The sequence below is a fragment of the Rattus norvegicus genome, chromosome 17 (assembly GCF_036323735.1).
Source record: "Rattus norvegicus strain BN/NHsdMcwi chromosome 17, GRCr8, whole genome shotgun sequence".
NCBI classification, from domain to species: Eukaryota; Metazoa; Chordata; class Mammalia; order Rodentia; family Muridae; genus Rattus; species Rattus norvegicus.
This window is the reverse complement of record NC_086035.1, coordinates 69,777,931-69,799,468: the sequence shown is the minus strand read 5'-3', so window position 1 is coordinate 69,799,468 and position 21,538 is coordinate 69,777,931. Positions and strand designations below refer to the sequence as shown.

Sequence of the window (21,538 nt, the reverse complement as noted above, 5' to 3'; positions counted from 1 at the left end):
ATAACAAAATATTAAGCACTCATTTTTTCTGATATATGGGAGATTATGGATCAGGTAAAACTTAACGAAGATGATCATGGCACTGTCTAAAACTGACTTCATCTCATTGAATCAAATGCCCTTGAGCATATCAATTTATATCTCTGAATTTACCTGTCAGTAAAATGGGGATAAAATTATGCATCTTACTACTTTATATCATAAATTATATAAAATATAAAAAAACAGACTTCTCTGATCTGGCTAGTATTCTTGTGTAGTTGTAGGTTGAGGATCTAATTCTTAGTATATCAGAGCATGACCTAACGTGAAGACAGAAAGACAGAGAGCTAATGAAGATTTGCTTTTAAAGGCAATACATTTTTATTAAAAGGAGGTTGGGATGCAGTTGTACATAGAGGGATGACCAGATAAGAACAGAAGGAAAAGACCGCAATGCGCATGCCAAAAGAGATACCTTGCTCATGGCTAATCTGGTACTTACAGCCTCGAGAATTGTGAGAAGTTTATGTTGTTGAAGTATCTCAATCTGGGCTTTTTTTTTTTAGACCACATTGGAAAATTAGTATATAGCTATATGAGACTAGGTACTCTGCAGTTTTCAAAGGCTGCTTTAATAATTATCAGCAGTTCCTCCTGGGGAGCAAAGGACGATGGGTAAAGCAGAAATTAGACTTTGCCACTGAGCTCGTCACTAACTCTCCTTACCTCCTGCTCATTCTATTGCCTCAAACAGAGTCTCCTTTAACTTCCTTGTGTCTACGGATGTTTTATTATTGTTACCTCCAGGTATTTTTCATCAGTGTTCACTTTTTAATAGGAGGAAGAAAATAGAAATGTAAAACGAAGTATGAGTTTACAAATTATGCAAGATTCTGAGCCAATAGATTAAGAAATCAACAATATCAACAAAGTATAAACAAGCATGGGAGAAATTAAAACGAAACTGGGCTGTCACAGAAACCAGTTTATAGACCTCGGTAAACGATTTTACAGGAAGGAACTTTCGCTCACGCAGCCACACATTAAGCAGTTATGATCGGCCTGTAAACTTTCCAGTTCTATGACTCAGAGCTTAGGACCTCAAGGGAAGTGGCAAAATAAAACACCGCCCAAGAACTAACCAGGCCGAATACTGCTTAACATTCAGGCCAGATGCATTCAGGGTGCTAAAACCATTGACTTCTGAGCTCTGTTTATAATATTCCAACAGAGACAAGTACTATACTATGAGTGTCCAAATTCAAAGACCAAGAACTGCTTCTCTGTTTGACTCCAAGGACGAACCTGATAGGAGTCATGAAGAAATAGAGGCAAGACAGATGCATGAAAAGAAAGCTGGGATTGTAAAGACCAGGTTCTCTGGGAAATCACCACACCCCACAAGCACAGCATGTATAGAGTAGAACAGAAAGACAATGTGACTGCATACAACTGATCAAGGCAGGTTTATTTCAGTACAGAAAAGCTAGTTTTAGGTGCTCAGCTGATGTGAGGAGAGAGATTTAGCTAAGCTTGGTTGGAGCAGTGTTTGGAGAGGACCAGTCTTTAGGCTGAAAATATTTGCAAGACGAAAGCTGTGGTGGACATTTTCTCCACATGTATCAGCATACCACATGGACCACAAGGTGCCGAGCCCAGTGTAGCCCTGATGGGGACGGAGTAATTTGGTGACATTGTTCTTGCTTTTGGGACAGGGCCCTGGTGTGAGCCTCCAAGAGTGTTGATCACTACCGTGGGCATAAGGCTTGTTTGTGGAATAATGTTCTTATTTCACATTTCTCTGAGGAAGGTCCTTCCTGTTAATGGTATTGACTCCATGATAATCAAATAGCAGGAGTCCAAGAGGTGTGGCTAATGTCTCAGCAAAATGGGCAACCCTTAAGGCTATGGGGAAGAGCTCTAGATACATGAGTTCAAAAATATTTTTTCCACTATGCAAATATGCAATATGAATTATGAAGGGCTTCACGAATCTAAAGGAACAAAGGCAGCTGCATTAATGAACCAACTGGTCAGAAAGAAACAAAGGCAGGCGGATTCCTGAGTTAAAGGTCAGCCTGGCACACAATAAGGTTAGGCCCAGGTGTGGTAGAAATGGTGATTTCAGGGCAGAGACCCGCCCAAGTAGTTTATCCTTTGTCCTTAACAAAGGTAGACAGATCTATGAATTCTTTTACCAAGTTAAGAAAAAAAAATGTTTGCTTGCTATCTTCAGAATCAAAGAGCTAGGGTCAGGGGGTACTGACTTATAAGATAATCTGAAGGAAGCCTGGAGGAAATGACTGAATTGATATGGAAAATAAAAGAATGGATCTGTGTTCTGCAGGAGATGAGCTACCCAGTGAATTTTTTAGGATAAAAAAGAGAACTGCTTGGAGAACTGACAGACACGGAGACACACATGCCCACACACAGACACCAAGACAGAAGCACACACACAAAAGGAAGCAGGGCATAGACAGACAGATCTCTTAGAATAGCAAGCAAGCAGAATATAGACAGAGAGATCTCCAGAGAGAAAGCAGAACACTGAAGCAGACTGGAAAACCTTTATCAAGCAGAAGACAGGTCTTCAGCTTGAACCCGCAATTTGCCTTTGAATCCTTCCTTTTGCTGTTCCCCGACACCCTGTACTGGCTGGTTTTGTGTGTCAACTTGAGTTATCACAGAGAAAGGAGCCTCCTTTGAGGAAATGCCTCCATGAGATCCAGCTGCAAGGCATTTTCTCAATTAGTGATCAAGGGGGATGACCCAGCCCATTGTGGGTGGTGCCATCTCTGGGCTGGTAGTCTTGGGTGCTCTAAAAAAGCAAGCTGAGCAAGCCAAGGGAAACAATTCAGTAAGCAGCACCTCTCCATGGCCCCTCCATTAGCAACTGCTCCAATTTCCTGCCCTGTGTGAGTTCCTGTCCTGACTTCCTTTGGTGATGAACAGCAATGCAGAAGTGTAAGTTGAATAAACCCTTTCCTCCCCAACTTGCTTCTTGGTCATGGTGTTTTGAGCAAAAATTCAAACCCTGAATAAGACACACCCCATCTCTCAGAATCCCTCTCCATTCTGAGGCTGGTGCTTGGAAACCAGGGAAGACTGTCATTTCCCTGTGACACTGGGGTTTTGGTGTCTTTTGCCTGGCTCTGCCCATATCAATGATATCCATTCACCAAAGATTGCACACACTCAAGGCTTCCTTCCTCCCCACAAGAATTGAACAAGGAAGTATGAATTTAGACCAGGACAGATCTCTTTTAACTTCAGTCTATGGTGCTCAACTTCTATGAGAAACAGACAAACTAATTATTAACCCATTTCCAAACTAGAAAAGTATATATAAATATAAAATATAACTGCCATTAGTACCTGAGACTTCATTAAAACTTTCATATCTCACATGATTATACCACCCTAACACTTTATAATAGAGAGGCAGTCCCTGCATTTAGAAAAGGTAATTCACAAGAAATACATTTGTCTTATTAAAAGTATAGAGTGTATATATAAATATCATAAACATATTTACATATACATGCATACACAAATTTATTTCTTTAGAAGAAAGAATGTATGTTCGTATACATGAATGTTCACCTATTTGCTATAAGATTATTTGGAACAATATCCTCTGCATAGCCCAAGGTGACCTTGAACATTTGGTCCTCTTCAGCCTCTCAGTTGCTCAGCTTATAGTTTTAAGTTCAAACCGACAGTATTATTTTTTTTTTTAAAATCTAGGATACAATCTAAGATCTCATACTAAACAGCATTAGAGAACATTCATGTACTGATCTGACGGTAGTGCTTAGTTAATTCATGTACGCAAAACGAGTGATATGAGTGGATAAAAACTTGAGCATATCTGTTACAGAATACTCGATAGTAAAAAATTTAATATTACTATTGGTGTTGTGTCTCTTAATGCTCTTCTGAGGAATAGTTTTATTACTTGTTCATTGAGAATAATGACTCCTCCAGGTTGTTTGGAGATATAAATAAATAACACACGTACAGTGTACAGTTCAGTGTCCTGCACACAGTAAGACTGATAGAAGCACACTTTCTCCTTGCCCCATTTTTCTTCCCACTAGGAAGCTGCAAGCCTCTTTTCCAAGTTCTGCAAAGGGAAGCACACTTCACTGTTCCTATTTGACTTTCCCGCCTTCTCAAATTCATCATCCAATTTCCCCAGCATGCTAACTAATGATTGTACATAGATAACTACTTTTAAATCAATTATAATCAAATACAAATTAGCAGCTAAGTTTCTTGTGTCTACCAACTGGAAAGCATAGAAATGGATTTTTTCTTTTCTGAAGGCAACCATTCTAGGCAGTCTGGCTTTTTGTAAGGAGAGAACTTCTAGGTTGATCATTCAATTAAGTTGTTTTTATTGCACAACTGGCTCTTCTGCCTGGATCATCAGGACATCCTCGTATAACTTTCTAGAATATTGTTATTCAATAATTTTCATTAGAAGTGTCTGTCTGGATTATACGGCAATCACCTGAAATTCAATTTTAGTCAACTTGGACTTATGTACACCAAAATCTTTCATTCCAGCTACATTGCTGACACACAGGAGGGAGAAGGCCATAGGTGACTAGCCTGCTTCCCCAAGTCCTGTGCATGCAATCAGCGAAGTAATGTGTTTGCTTCTGAACAGCCAGTCAAGTGGGAAACTACACTGAGGCCAGTTCAGACAAAAACAAAGCTAAAGATTGGGCAAGAAACTACTTCCAAAGATAACTGAAGAAACTCTGAGATTCTGATCTCAGACAGGGATTGTAGAAGGCATAAAGTTCTTTAGAAAAACGTAACAAAAATTAACCAAAGGAGAAAGAAAACTTGTTATAGCTAAAATCCTAATGTTGGAGAATTACTAGAGGGACTTTCTGAAGTACTGAAAGGAGCCTTTATTTAGAGATTTGATTATTTGAATGCCTATAGTTCCTAAAATATGACTCTTAGGGGAAAAAGCTATTAAGGTGATTTTTTTTTAACTAAACTAAAGCGTTAACTCAATGAAAGGTTCAGAAAATAACCATGAAAAAGGAGAGACTGTGGCTGTCCAAGGAATGGCAGGTCTGTAAACATTTCTTTATTCAGCATTTTTGTATCGAAGGCCATTTGATAACTGAAGTTTACAGTCAGAGGCAGGCTTAGGAATCTGATTGTTAGAAGCCACGTGATCTCAGGAAAGCTGCTTTATCTTGTTTTTCTCATTCCTTATCTGCAGGGATGTTTGCTGTGAATGTTCTGTTATGAGGGACATGTGACTCAAACATTCTTGGTATTGAAGGAACACTGTTTCCCTTCAGTGTTTATTTTAACCCGCAGTGTCTGTGAGATCTTCAGTAGTAAGGAATTTGGACAGATATAAACTATATAAGAGCCTCAGAAGACTTCTTTAGAAAATGAAATTTCATGATAATATTTTACTGAATTCTGCTTACTTATATAGTTTTCTATGTGCAAGATCATGTTCTGAACATTTTAAGTGTAAAAATGAGTGTGAGTGTCACAGTAGACTTTCAATGTTAGGGCTTTACTGCCGTCCTTTGGGTGTTAACGTGGAGAGTGGTAACATCACTTATCCAAGAGCCCACTTCCATTAGAGACCAAAGAGCACCCCAAATCCAGTGCTATAGGCTTCCAACTCTAATCTTTTGCATTTGGGTAAGATGCACACTTCACACGCATACACATGCACAAACAATACACACACAATGCACAGGCACAATGCACACACAACACATATACACAACGCGCGCGCGCGCGCATACACACACACACACACACACACACACACACACACACACACAATCATGCATGCACACTACACACCAGAAGTCTAAGCTCAATTTTGTGTAAAAATTAATTCATTTCAAAGTTTACTTGCCATTATAAAAAGTGATTTTTATATCAAAGGAGACCCTGATGCTTTACAAATTATACTTTTAGGATCCCATTTGTTGTTTCTTCCTAAGGCTATCATATTTCTGTTTGTCAGTGATAACATTCTACTAATCAAAAATGTTATCTACTGTTCCTAAGGAGTTAAACCTGACCTTCAACAGGACAAAGAATCTCCTTAACCTACATATTTTAACATGGCCTTTGTGATAGGAACAAAGTGTGTCTGAGAGCCATGAAGATATAATTATTGCTGAAGAAGTTATCTAGAAAGAGTTAGAGGTAAAACAAAGGGGTTTTGGTAAAGCAAATTAAATTGTCTGTCAGGGACGGAATAGGACTGAATTGCCCGTTGTCATCTGCTGAAGCAAGCCCATGCTTCCAGAATAAAAGTTAGAGAGATGATTACACTGTGCAGTGTGATTCATTGCACGGCTTATATGCAAGACAGGACACAAGAAAGAGCTGAGGCCCTAGAACACGATAGGGAATGAAGAGGAAAGTCAAGGACAGATCAATTCACATCCCAGACTGGGAGTTCCTGTGACTGTGGAATTATGAGCATTCTTCTTGCTAAGATAAAGCCATTCTTCTTCTTACGACTTCATTTTAGCCATAGCTGTCATTACCATGAATGTCTGATGAATTATTCCACACCTGGGGAAAGCAGACGAGAAGCCTGCAGGGGCAAAGGGAGGAAATAGCGCTTACTAAAAAATAATAAGTACTGATGAAGGTATTGTGGGTAAATGGTTCAAGGAATAGTTAAACAAATCTATAACACATTTGATCTTTTCACTTCCTCTTTTGTTCTAGACATCATGCATGTTATAAAATAGTTTAAGTTTTTATGATGAGTTTAAATTATACATTTATAAATATGCATCTCTATAGCTATGATAAAGCATATATATTGAGGGTTATAGATACTTCTTAGGAGACAGTGGTCCACTTTGTTCTTGTACCCTCGGCTGCTAAGATTCATCTTATCAATTCTGTATCTGGGAAAATGTATACCTAATTACTGGTTGATACTAGATCAGGGGAACCACTCTTCAGAGCAACTTGAAAGGATCCTTCTCACCCCAGTGCCCTCAACACCAAAAGGGTGGTGACCAAATCTGGTTCAACCCCCATCTTAACTGAATCCCATTTTCTTCTTACATGTTTAGGTCACTGAACCACTGCAGCTTTGATCTAGACGTATACTAGAGAACATGTTGAATGAAGTTCTCCACTTATCGCTCATCGGGGAGGCGTATTTCTCCGGGAATTTTAAGTAAGTCCACTATTAAACTTATATTTATGATCCAGTTGATGGAGTAGCAAGGGAAGGAACAGATATTGGAAGCAGCTTTCCAACTAGTTTTACCAGCTTGGGTAACATAAGGGGCAGGAGGCATGACTCGGCACTTAAGAGCACATAGCACTTTTGCAGAGAAACTAAATTCAGTTTCTGGTACCCAAGTCAGATGGCCTACAAACTTCTTGTAACTCCAGCTCCAGGGGAATCTTATGCCTTGTGCTGGCTTCTGAGGGCACTGTACTCATTAATACAAATCCACATTCACACACACACACACACACACACACAGCCAAATGTTACTCATTTTTCATTTGTGGATATTTTGTTTGCATGTACATCTCTAGCATCCTGCTTCATTTGAAGGCTAGAAGAGGATGCTGTGATACCCTGGTGCTAGCACTGTAAACAGCTGTGAACTGCCAAGTGGGTGCTTGGAACTGAACCTGGGTCCACCAAGAGCTCTTAACCACTGAGCCAACCCTGTAGTACAACTTAATCAATTTTGAGAAATATTTTTTGAACACAACCACCCTGACACTAGTAGAGTCATTAAAAATATAGGATTCTAGATATGCTATATCTATGAACTACACCAAACCAAATAAATGAAAAAAAAATGGAACCATCAATAATTCCTGCAAATATTTGGAAAATGATAGGATAAACTATGCCTTGATAAACATAACTATAGTTAATAGTGAGAATTCATTTTTTTGTAAAAATTACCTCCTGTCAATACACATCTTTTTAATGTCTTAATGTGAAATTATTCACAAAAACTGTGATTTGGATTTAGGATTGTGTATTTATTACTGGTGTGTTTGTTTGTTTGTTTGTTTGTTTGTTTAACTAGAGGGCCTCCTACATTTTAGAATGATTGTAAATGACAGTAAATAGGAAAATGTCAGTCAGACAAAACATAAGAATCAGAGTTACATCAGGCTTCCTTGCTTGAGGTCTGGGTAAAAGTAGAGGGGTAAAATGTACACTTGAATCATCTAAATGGTTGTTTGGTGATCAAGAAAAAGGTACCCATTGGATGCATAGATATATTTCTATCATTAAAAGGCAATTCCATTTCTTTTCTTTTTTTTCCCTTTTGATTCTGTGTGTCTACATGCACATATATGCATGTGTACCATGTGCGTGCCTGTTGCCTGCAGACACGCGAAGAGGGGATGGATGTGGCACCAGCATTATAGATGTTTGTGAGCCATTACACGGGTGCTAGGAATATAATCCAGGCTCTATGCAAGAGCATCAAGTGCTCTTAACTACTGAGTCATCTCTCCAGCCTCTAACTTGCTTTCTTGTTTCCAGTTCATTCTTAGTTCGGAGTGTAGTTGAATTCTTTTAAATTGTTAAAACCTTGTATCCCAAATGCTCCTAATATTTTTGGTTGTGTTATGAAGAAGGGTGGGACTCTTGGGGGGAAAAAACATCTCAAAGATGAAAAACGTTTGAAAACTTTGATTAAAAATGAAGTTCAAACTCTAGAAATGTAAACCTCCCCACATAGTGTCCTTAAAATGAGACTTGGCACTGTGACTTTTTAAATACCATGGAGAAAGATCATATGAAGGGCAATGTTTCATGCAGGGCACACTGAAAGATCATGTATAAGCATGAGAAACCCAGGCATCATGGTCCTAAAAACTGGTAGAGATGTTTTCCATTTGTCCCATTCCCCTTTGAACAACCATGAACATCTTGAGTATAGATGCCTAACGTTGCATTGACATGCTCTGTAATTGCACAAAATGAAAACTCTCTTTCACACACACAGACACACACACACACACACACACACACACACACACCACTCCATACCACTCCACACCACAAAGCAAATAAATATATGATTCTGTAATTTTTCTTCTGAATATATATATATATACATATATATATGTATATATATATATATATATTGAGGTTTCTTCCATGGCGTTAATAATACCCAACATAGAACTTGTGGTGTAGCTCAGTGGTAGAGCAATTATGTAATATATGTGAGGTTCCAGGTTTGATTCCTTCCACCAACAAGGAAACCACACAAAGATGCCTATTTAGGCTCTTGAACACCTTAAAACATTGTCTTTTGTACTAGAAAAGTATGGTGTTGTGTATGTTGTAGGCTACACTTCAAGTTTCCTCAATATTTTGAATTTGATCACTTCTCTTCATTTGGATCTAAAAGGCAGAGTGAAAGTCAAGAGGGAACCAGGTCACTGTCGCTGTTATGCTTACTCCTTAAGGATGTGGCAGCCCAATGACCAGGGCACATCTGGCATGGCTCAGGCAGATCCCTCATCCCTGTGTTGCTTTGAAATTGTATTAAAGACAGAAGTGTGCCTGATTCACTCTGCTGACAGGTCTCATGAACGTTTAAGAGTTCCATTCACTTGGAATTTGAATGCCTAGATGAATCATTGGACAGAACCCAAGTAAAGCCATGGAAAGCCCTTGGGCTGCCTACAGAAGAGCACATGAGCCCTTAGCCTTTGCATGAAGAACACAGTGAGGCATCTCAGTAAAGGAATCCTGTGACAAGCGCAGCAGCTGATCCATGCTGCAGCCTGTCCAAACTTAACCTTCTTGTATCCAGATCCATTTCATACCCACTGTGGATAAGCTCACAGTGTCAAACATTTTTTTTCAGTAATTTATATTTTTTATTCATTTGACATCCCCATAACAGCTCCACTCTCCCCCATTGGCCATTCCCCTTCCCCTCAACGAAGAGGAAACCCCTGTGGGCACCATTCTACCCTGGGACATCTATTCCCAGGAGGAATAGGCACATCCTCTCCCACTGAGGCCCAATCAAGCAGTCCAGGTAAGGGACAGGAGATCCAATGGCAAGGAACAAAGATTGTTCTGCTTGTTAGGGGATCCACCTGAAACCAAGTTGCGCATGGACTACAAATGTGTAGGAAGCCTAGGTCCAGCACCAGTATGCTCCCTGGTTGACAACTTAGTTTCTGTGAGTGTCCATGGTCCCGAGTTACTTGACTATGTAGGTCTTCTTGTGGTATACTTGATGCCTTTGGATTGTCTACTTGTTTTCCCAATTCTTCCACTAGATTTCCAGAGCTCTAACTGAAGTTTGGCTGTGAATCTCTGCATTGGCCTCTATGAAATGCTGGACGAAGCCTTGGAGGAGACAGTTCTGCTAGGTTCCTGTCTGCAAGCACAGAAGAGAATCATTAGTATTTTCGGAGTTAGCTTTCTCACATGGGATAGGTGTTAAGTTAGGTTGGCTGTTTCCTCAGTCTCTGCTCCACCTTTATCCCCTCATGTCTTTTAGGCAAGACACATTTTGGGTTTTAGGTTGTAGAAGTGGAATGATGTCCCTTGCTTCCTCTGGAAATCCTGCCACACAGGAGGTGGCCACTTCAGTCCCTATAGTCCCCTCTGGTAGGAATCTCAGCTAGGGTTACCCCCATAGACTCCCTGTATCCTCTCCCTCCCAAACTTCCATCTAGCCATGAGAAATGCCCCACACTGATTTCCACTTTCTTTCTAGGTCCTTTCCTATTCCCCTCTCTCCCCCACACCTAATAACCACCCCCATAACCCTCCTAGCCCTTTCTCCTAACCAGTTCTTCCTCCATCCACCTCCAATGACTACTTAATTTCTCCTTTTGTGTGAGAATCGCATATCCTTCCTTGTGACCTCCTTATTGCCCAGTTTCTTTGGGTCTGTGGACTGTTGAAAGGTTATCCTGCACTCTATCACTAATGCCTATTTATAAATGAGTACATACCATATGTGTTTTCCTGGCTCTGGGTTACCTCACTCAGGATGATATTCTCAAGTCTGATCCATTTGCCAGCAAAGTGTATGCTATCTTTGCTTTTCATAGCTGAATAGTATTCCATTGTGTGATGTATCAGGTTTTCTTTATCCATTCCTCAGCTGAAGAACTTTTAGGTTGTTTCCAGGTTCCAGTTATTACAGAAAGGCTGTTATGAACATAGTTGAGCAAGTGTCCCCTGTGGTGTAGAGTAGCATCTTTTGGGTATATTCCCAAGAGTGGATAGCTGAGTCTTGAGGTAGAACTATTCATAATTTTCTGAAAAACTGCCAAATGGATTTCCAAAGTGGTTGTACAAGTTTGCACTTTCACAAGCAATAGAGGAGTGGTCCCCTTGCGCCACATTCTTGCCAGCATGTGCTATCACTTGAGTTTTTGATCTTAGCCATCCTGATGGATGTAAGACGAAATCTTGGAGTCATTTTGATTTGCATTTCGCTGATGACTAAGGACGTGGAACATTTCTTTAAGTGCTTCTAATCCATTTAAATTCTCTGCTTAACTCTGCGCCCATTTTTAAATTGTATTGTATTTGATTTGTTGGTCTCTAATTTCTTGAGTTCTTTATATATTTTGAATATTTTTCTTCTGTCAGAAGTAGGGTTGGGAAAGGTACTTTCCCACTCTATAGGCTATTGTTTTGTCCTGTTGATGGTGTTCTTTGCCTTTCAAAAGATTTTCAGTTTGATGAGGTCCCATTTATCAATTGTTGATCTTGGAACCTGAAACACTGGTTTTCTGTTCAGGAAGTTGTGGCCTTTACCAATGCATTCAAGGTTATTTTGCACTTTTTCTTCTATTACATTTAGAGTACCTGGTTTTGTATTGAGGTGTGTGATTCACTTAGACTTGAGTTTTCTGCCGGGTGATAAACATGAATTTATTAGCCTTCTTCTACTCGCAGACATCTAGTTGTACTGCCACATTTTGTTGAAGAGGCTTTCAACTTTCCATTGTATCATTTGACTTCTTCGTTAAAATCAAGTGTTCATAGGTATGTGGGTTTATTTTTGGCTCTTTGATTAGATTCCATTGATCAGCATGTCTGTTTTTGTACCAATACCATACAGCTTTTATTACTATTTTCTATAGTACAATTTGAGATCAGCAATGGTGATACCTCCAGAAGTTCTTTTATTGTACAAAATTATTTTAGTTATCCTGGCTGCTGTTGCTTTTCCATATGAATTTGAGAATTGCTCTTTCACATGTGTTAAGAATCGTGTGGGAATTTTCATAGGGATTGCATTGCATCTGTAGAATGCTTTCAGGAAGATGGCTGTTTTCACTATGTTAATCTACTAATCCAGTAGCATAGGAGAGCTTTCCATTTTCTGATATCTTCCTTAATTTTTTTCTTCAGTGACTTGAAATTCTTGTCATATAGGTCTCTCACTTGCTTCCTTAGAGTTGCACAAAGATATTTTAGATCAGGGCTAGATGGTTGGGGCACAGAATTCTATCAGACTTTCAAAAAAGAACTGATACCAATACTCCTCAAACTATTCCACAAAATAGAAAGAGAAGGAACATTGCCAAACTCATTGTATGAAGCCACAGTCACCCTGATACCTAAACCATACAACAAAGAAAGAAGATTTCAGACCAATTTCTGTTATGAATATTTATGTAAAAATACTCAATAGAATACTCTCAAATTGAATCTAAGAATACATCAAAGACAGCATCCACTACGATCAAGTAGGCTTCATCACCGAGAGGGAGGGATGGTTCAATATAGGAAAATCCATCACCATAATTCAGCCTGTATATAAACTGAAAGAAAAATATAATATTATCTTATTAGATGCTGAAAAGGCCTTTATTGAAGTCAAATACCTCTTGATGTTAAAAGTGTTGGAGAGATCAGGGATATAAGGCACAAAACTAAACATAACAAAAACATTATATAGTAAGCCACTAGGCAACATCAAATTAAATTGAGAGAAAATTGAAGCAATCCCACTAAAACCAGGGACAAGACAAGGCTGTCCACTTTTCCCCTATCTATTCAATATAGCACTTGAAGTTTTAGCTAGAGCAATAAGACAACTAAAGGAGATCAAGGGAATGCAAATTGGAAAGAAAGAAGTCAAAGTATCACTATTTACAGTTAATATGATAGTTTACATAACTGACTCCAGAAAATTCTACCAGAGACTCCTAAAGCCGATAAACAGTTTTAGCAAAGTGGCTGGATAGAAAATTAATTTTTAAAAAATCCATAACCCTCCTTTATACAAAGGATAAATGGACTGAGAAATAAATTAGGAAAACCATGCCCTTTTCAATTGTGACAAATAATATAAAATATTGTGTTGTGATATGGTCTTTTGCTATGCTCAATACCAGTTGTTCCCAGAGACTGCATGTAAGTCACGTGATGCTTTGTGACCTTGCCAAGCAAGTTTTCCCTGATTGGTGAATAAAGATGCTGACAGTTAGTAGCTGGGCAGAAAAGATATATGGGTTTAGGGTTCCCAGACTTAGGGACAGAGGAGACTGCAAGGAGAAGAAGACCAAGGGGAGAGAGGAGATGACATAATCGGGTAAGATTCTTAAAATCTTAGCAGAAAGGCTGGTCTAGTGGAGATAAAAGCAGCCGAGCTGGAACATAAGAAGTAATAACTCAGAGCTATTGATAGGAAAGTATATTCTAATCGTATAGATTGGGTAGATATCTGCCCAAATCTTGTGCTGATTAAGACTTATGCTAAATATAAAGGTTGTGTATGCCTTTTGTCCAGGAACTTAATAAGCAAAGGCAGGGTAGAAACCCCGATTGAGATTGAAAATTATCCACACTAATATCGTGATAAGCATTTTCTTTTTTTGGGGGGGGGAGTTTTTCCTTTCTTTTTTTTATTATTATTATTAACTTGAGTATTTCTTATATACATTTTGAGTGTTATTCCCTTTCCCGGTTTCCGGGCAAACATCCCCCTAATCCCTCCCCCTCCCCTTCTTTATGGGTGTTTCCCTCCCCATCCTCCCCCCATTGCTGCCCTCCCCCCAACAATCACGTTCACTGGGGGTTCAGTCTTAGCAGGACCAAGGGCTTCCCCTTCCACTGGTGCTCTTACTAGGCTATTCATTGCTACCTATGAGGTCAGAGTCCAGGGTCAGTCCATGTATAGTCTTTAGGTAGTGGCTTAGTCCCTGGAAGCTCTGGTTGGTTGGCATTGTTGTTCATATGGGGTCTCGAGTCCCTTCAAGCTCTTCCAGTTTCAAGCAACTAATCTGACTAGAAAGCTGAACATCTTTTCCAAGGATGAGTTGGTTGTCTCTGGGTAGGGCTCTCTTGTTCTGCAGCACCAGAACACTTGTAGAGTACTTAAAGCTCCCCTTAACAGTAATTAGTTCAGCTGTATTTTATGTTTCTAAATTGCCTACCTCTTTAGATTCATGAAACCTCAAAAATTTTTATTCATAGTATTCTACTTTAGTAAAAGAGGTAAGCCAGTCCCCCGTGAGATGAAATTAAATATACTTTGTCATTGGTGAGGAAAACTGAGATTGCATAGTTGTTTCTTGGAAAATTGGGTAAGATCCTAGATATGTAACTTCATAATTAAAGAGGAGAATTTGTTGTAAAAATTATAGCTTTAAGAATGTATAAAAGTTTTCCTTTTTTCCTTTTTTCTGTTTTCCTTATTTATATTTTATCAAATAGTTTTAATTTACATTTTAAATGTTATCCCCTTTCCTAGTTTCCCATCCATTAACTCCCTTTCCCATTCCCCCTCCCCCTGCTTCTATGAGAATGTTCCTCACCCACTCACTCCTTCCTGTCTCCCTGCCCTGGCATTCCCCTACCCTGGGGCATCAATTTGGCAGGACCGAGGGCTTCTCCTCCCATTGATGCCCAACAAGGCAATTCTCTGCTACATATGTAGCTGGAGCTATGGGTCTGTCCATGTGTACTCTTTGGATGGTGGTTTAAGTCACAGTCCTATGTTAATTTTTGTACCATGAGGAACACATTTTAGAGAGAATCTTTATTTTAATTATTTAGTTATAATGACTACACCTGCTTTTATAGATGATTACAAGAACTTATCAAAGTCAGCTGATGATGCTCAAAGGTTAAAATAAGAACCAATAATCAAGATATAAAATTGTTATAAAGGTGTTTAAAAGGGTGCTGTCACAATCTTAAGTAACTATGAGTAGCTATACTCTGTAAGCACTCTAGGAAAATACTTTTTAATTATTGTAGCAATACAGAAAGATGCAGCTTCACTTAAAAAATGTTTAAGATGTCACTCATTCATGTATATTTATTGATTCTATGAGCTTTTATGTCTTAATATAATCCCATTGTGTATTGTAGTATCAAAAGCACAGGATGAATGATCAACTAAGCTCTTCCCAGGAATAAGGGGCAGACACACAATACTGTACCATCCCACTGAAGTATTGTAGCTCCTATATGAGTCAGTACATCACCAATAATGGCTGTGGTTGATTCCACTGAGACACTCCTATGAACTCTATACTCTTCTGAGTCAGAATGGGTATTTATTCTTATGCTAGTTATAATAGTTCTATGAAAGTAAGATTAATTATCTATTTTTTCATAACAAGAACTAATAACACAGGACCAGTAAGTGAATTGTCTTACAAAAATATCACAAAGCTTAAAAATAACAGGGCTAATCTTTGAATCATGATAATAAACTCGATAGCCTGCAAGTTAGCTATTGTGTACACTAGGACAAGGATGCTCTGAAGTGTTTCCAAATATTGAGTCAGACTTTGAGGCTATGGTGATCAGCTTCACAAGATTCCTATTTCTAAACACTTCACAACTAAGGGTTTTCCAGAGAAGTAGTCCCACATAGATAAACAGACAGATTTTATACAGAATGGTCTCATGGAATTCTGAAAGCAGAGAGGCTCCAAAGGCTGCAATCAGACAGCAATAGTCTTATCCCAATCTAGATTAAAGGCCTTGGAATAACAGTCACTGATAACTTAATTTCTCATCCAGGGGCCTCGGCCTTGAGAACAGATGTTTCAGCTTGAGTCTAAAAGCAAAAAAAGTGAGTGGGGTTCTAGGCAAAGTAATCATACAATTGGAGTTCCTCTTATTTGGGAAAGATTGCTATTTTGTTTTATTCAGACCTGTAATTGTTGGGACTTATATGAACCATTCATAACAGGAAAGACAATTTTACTCCATCCTTCTGCCTGAAGTCCCTTTCTACATATTAATTCTCTCCACAAATATTGACATGGATATCTTCAGAATAATGTAGGTCCATTTCTCCAGAAAAGCGGATACATAAAATTAAGTACAATTCTAGGATGCCCAAGTGTTGATAATAGATACAATTAAAGTCCTTGTGTGCTAATGACATACACAACATAAAACTAGATGTTGCTACCCTCATTATTCCAACTCTTCGTTCTTTGGGTATATTTTGTGTACTCTGTTTAGAAATTCTGATTTAAGAGTGTGTGACTCGATCAACTTTGATGAATGGACTGGGTTTTTCCACAGTAGAATTGGGGAGTGTGATAAATTTTTGTGTGGTCTTGACCAAGTGTACAACGTTCCATAGCTGTAGAGTGATCAAAGACAGGTATGGGTCTCCATTTTGAATATTGCACTACCCCTAAATATAAGTCAGTGGCATGACAAGAACTTCTGTTATTCTTAATGATGGCTTTCTTGGAGACTTGGGACAAAGATAATGTGCGATGAGACAAAGAATCAAAGATGAAGGGTAAAGTGGGCCTAATACTGCTCTGACTCTAGTTAGGAAAAAGCCAAAGGAGACTGCAGTATTCCCAGGTGTTTGTTTAAAGACTAAACTGGAATTAAAAATTAAAGTATAGTACAAGGTGGTAAATGAGATCTTGTTCAAGAAAAAAATGACAATGCAGAAAAATAAAATTGACCTATTTAACCTTCTAAGAAATATTCAATTGACACCCACTATGTTCTGGGCACCCTTCAGAGGGCTGTGAATAAACAAACAAGCTGTACAAAGTGATTGTTTTTTCCATCTTAACTCTAAATGGCAAGGGTAACACTCTCCTAACAAATATGTCATTGACTAAGAGACAATATAGATGGAAAAGGTCACAAAGCAATGAAGGAATTGCTGACAGTTTGACATAGAGTAGGCATGCAATATCACCGAATGATGCCTGAAAAGAAAGGACACACATGAGAAGAAAACAGTCAGTCATAAAGCAATACTCTGTGCAGGACTTTCATGGTGAGAAAGACCTTGAAGTGGCAGATTTTCAGGATAACTGAGACTGTTAGGAATCTGGGATGACTATGTAGAAGAGAGTGTAAAACAAAACATTTCCTGCGGTATGAAATATACATCCACTCATCCTAGATAGGAATTTCATGACAAAAGAAAGTATGTATCCCACTAAGGTCACAACTGATGGACCAGTGAGTTTTATTGGCCTTACAAAGAGGAGTATGGATGAAGGTTTATTTGCAGGAACCTCAATGACTCAAAGAGAGCTTTATCACCAAAGCCCACCCCAGCAGATCTGACTGCTCTGGAAACCTACACCACACTTTACATTCTGCAGGAATCTCAACAGGTTACAGAAGGTCCTTTCTATGTGCCTCAGTTGATCTAAAACTCTTCCAGTCATACTGGCTGATTAATGCTTCCTCTAGACAGCTGGTTTGGTCTCAAAATCTTCTTTGCAGCTTGGCTTGCCTAGGTCTTCTTTATAGATTTTATTGCTTATTCAAATGGGGAGGGTCCCAGAGAATCTGCTCTGTTTCAGGAACTTCCTAAAGCTATTTTGAGTTGTTATCCATTTTCTTTAAATAGTTTCTGTGCAGGATGGACTGTGTGAATCTCAGAGGAAGCTGTTATACAACAGGAGTGAAGAAAACAAGTAGGAGACCAAGTCTAAATAATGAAAACTTACCCTGAACTCCTGTAAATGAAATGAGAAGCCATTATACTGGTAACACTGCCATGTTGTAACTCTACATGTATTCCAACTTGCTGTAGCTGTTCTATTAAGAAGGCAGCTGTAAAAGCTGAGCATGGAAGGAGAGGTAAGACTCTTCCATGGTAAAAAAAAATGCCTGTGAGATCCCAGCATGATTAGTTTTCATGTGAAGCAATACCAGCGGATTTTTTTATCTACTGTATTTTTTTCTGTTCATTTTTTATTGGATAGCATATGTATTTACATCTCAAATGTTATTCCCCTTCACTGTTTCTCCTTCCCCTATTCCTACTCCTCCTGCCTCTGCAAGAATGTCCCCCTTTCCAACCACCCACTCCTACCTCAATACCCTGGCATTCCCCTACACTGGGGAACAAAGCCTTCATAGTACCAAGGGAGTCTCCTTCTATAGATGCCAGAAAATATCATTCTCTGCTACCTATGCAGCTGGAGCCATGGGTCCCCTCATGTGTACTCTGTTGGTGGTGGTTTACTCCGTGGGAGCTCTGGGGAGCCTTATTGGTTGATATTCTTGTTCTTCCTAAAGGGTTGCAAACCCCTTCAGCTCCATTAGTGTACCCAGTCTTTTCTCTAACTCCTCCATTGGTGTACCCGAGCTCACTCTGGAAGAACCTCTCAGGAGACATGCATATCAGGCTCCTGTCAGCAAGCACTTCTTGGCATCAGTAATATTGACTGGGTTTGGTGACCACATAAGGGATGAATCCCCAGGTGGGGCAGTCTCTGGATGAACTTTTATTCAGCTTTCGGCTCCATTCATTGTCCCTGCGTTTCCTCATGTGAGTATTTTATTCCTGTTTCTAAGAACTACTAATGGATCCACATTTTGGTGTTCCTTCTTCTTGAGTTTCATATGGTCTATGAATGGTATCTTGGGTATTCCAAGTTTTGGGCTAACATTCAGTTATCAGTGAATGCATACCAGGTGTTTTTTTTTTGTTTTGTTTTGTTATTTTTGTGATAGGAATACCTCACTCAGGATGATGTTTTCTCATTCCATCCATCCATTTGCCTAAGAATCTCATGAAGTCATTGTTTTTAATAGCTGAGTCGTACTCCACTGTATAGATGTACCACATTTTTCTGTATCCATTCCTCTGTTGAAGGACATCTGAGTTTTTTCTAGCTTCTGGGCTAGAAAAATAATAAATAAGGCTGCTATGAACATAGTGGAGCATGTGTCCTTTTTATGTGTTGGAGCATCTTTGGCTATATGCACAGGAGGGGTATAGCTGGGTCTTCAGGTAGCACTGGGTCCAATTTTCTGAGGAACCACCATAATGATTTCTAGAGTGGGTGTACCAGCTTGCAATCCCACCAACAATGGAGGAGTGTTCCTCTTTCTTCACATCCTCACCAACATCTGCAGTCATCTGAGTTTTTTATCTTAGCCACTCTTACTGGTGTGATGTAGAATCTCAGGGTGGTTTTGATTTGCATTTCCCTGATGACTAAGGATATTGAAAATTTCTTTAGGTGCTTCTTGGCCACTTGATATTCCTAGCTGAGAATTTGTTGTTTAGCTCTGTAATCTCATTTTTTAAAGGGATTATTTGGATCTTTGGGGTCTAACTTCTTGAGTTGTTTGTATATATTGGATATTAGCCCTCTATTGGATGTAGGATTGGTAAAGATCTTTTCCCACTCTGTTGAATGATGTTTTGTCCTAACCACAGTGTCCTTTGCCTTACAGAAGCTTTGAAATTTTATGAGGTCCCATTTCCGTTTGTCCCATTTGTCAACTCTTGATTTTAGAGCATAAGCCATTAGTGTCCTGTTCAGGAAATTTTTCTTTGTGCCCATGTGTTCGAGGCTCTTCCCTACTTTTTCTTCTATTAGTTTGAGTGTATCTGGTCTTATGTGGAGGTCTTTGATCCACTTGGACTTGAGCTTTGTACAAGGAGATAAGTATGGGGCAATTTGCATTCTTCTACATGCTGACCTCCAGTTGAACCAGCACCATTTGCTGAAAATGCTGTCTTTTTTCCACTGGATGGATTTGGCTCCTTTGTCAAATATCAAGTGACCATAGGTGTGTGGGTTCATCTCTGAGTCTTCAATTCTATTCCACTGATCTACCTGCCTGTCTCTGTACCAAACCCATACCGTTTTTTTTTTAATCACTATTGCTCTGTAATACAGTTTGATTCCCTCAGATGTTTTTATATTGTTGAGAATAGTTTTCATTATCCTGGGTTTTTTGTTATTCCAAATGATTTGCAAATTGCTCTTTCTAACACTATGAAGATTTGAGTTGGAATTTTGATGGGGATTGTATTGAATCTATAGATTGCTTTCTATAAAAGGGCCATTTTTACTATATTAAACCTGCCAATCCACGAGGATGGAGGGTCTTTTCATCTTCTGAGATCTTCAATTTCTTTCTTCAAAGACTTTAAGTTATTGTCATACAGATCTTTCATTTACTTGGTTAGAATCACATTTAGGTATTTTATATTATTTGTGACTATTTTAAAGGGTGTCAATTCCCTAATTTCTTTCTCAGCCTGTTTATCCTTTCAGTAAAGGAAGGCTATTAATTTGAGTTAATTTTATATCCAACCACTTTGCTGAAGTTGTTTATCAGGTTTAGGAGTTCTCTGGTGTAATCTTTGGGTCCACTTAAGTATACTATCATATCATCTATAAATAGTGATATTTCGATTCTTCCTTTCCCATTTGTGTCCCCTTGACCTCTTTTTGTTGTCTGATTGCTCTGCATAGGACTTCTAACACTATATTGAATAGGTAGGAGAGAGTGGCAGCCTTTTTTAGTCCCTGATTTTAGTGGGATTCCTTCAGTTCCTTTTCATTTAGATGTTGGCTAGTGGTTTTCCTATATTGGTTTTTTTTTTAATTGTTTTTATTCTTTGTACAAACTTCTTTCTTTTTTAAAAAAAATAAATTGGGTATTTCTTATTTACATTTCAAATGTTGTTTCCTTTCCTGGTTTCCAGTCTATCAGCCCCTAACCCCTCCTGCTCCCCTTCTATATGGGTGTTCCCTTCCCCATCCACCCACCATTACTGTCCCCATCCCAAATGCTTGAATTACCCAAGATGCACAGACCATATGAAACTCAAGAAGGATGACCAAAATGCGAATGCTTCACTCCTTTAATAGGGGAACAAAAATATCCATAGGAGGGGATAGGGAGGCAAAGTTTAGAGCAGAGACTGAAGGAACAGCCATTCAGAGCCTGCCCCACATGTGGCTCATACATATACAGCCACCAAACGAGATAAGATGGATGAAGCTAAGAAGTTCAGGCTGACAAGAACCGGATATAGATCTCTCCTGAGAGATAGTCAGAATATGTCAAATACAGAGGTGAATGTCAGCACCAAACCACTGAACTGAGAACTGAACCCCAATTGGAGGAATTAGAGGAAGGACTGAAAGAGGTGAAGGGGCTTGAGACTCCATAAGAATAACAATGCCAACCAACAAGAGCTTCCAGGGACTAAACCACTAACCAAAGACTATACATGGACTGACCCTGGGCTCCAAATTCATAGGTAGCAATGAATAGCCTTGTAGG

At 39.0% G+C, this 21,538-nt stretch overlaps 1 long non-coding RNA gene across 3 annotated transcripts in view; it reads right to left on the bottom strand.

Moving 5' to 3' along the window:
* The window catches only part of LOC102554523 (uncharacterized), a 74,300-nt gene that overhangs the window by 16,308 nt on the left and 36,454 nt on the right, over positions 1-21,538 (bottom strand). Inside the window, exon 4 of one of the 3 annotated variants that reach the window (XR_010059497.1) lies at positions 9,876-10,400. The exons of the other annotated variants lie outside the window; for them this stretch is intronic. This is a non-coding gene — a long non-coding RNA (uncharacterized LOC102554523). Of the gene's footprint in view, positions 1-9,875; positions 10,401-21,538 lie in introns of those variants that run through there. 3 annotated transcript variants of the gene reach the window in all.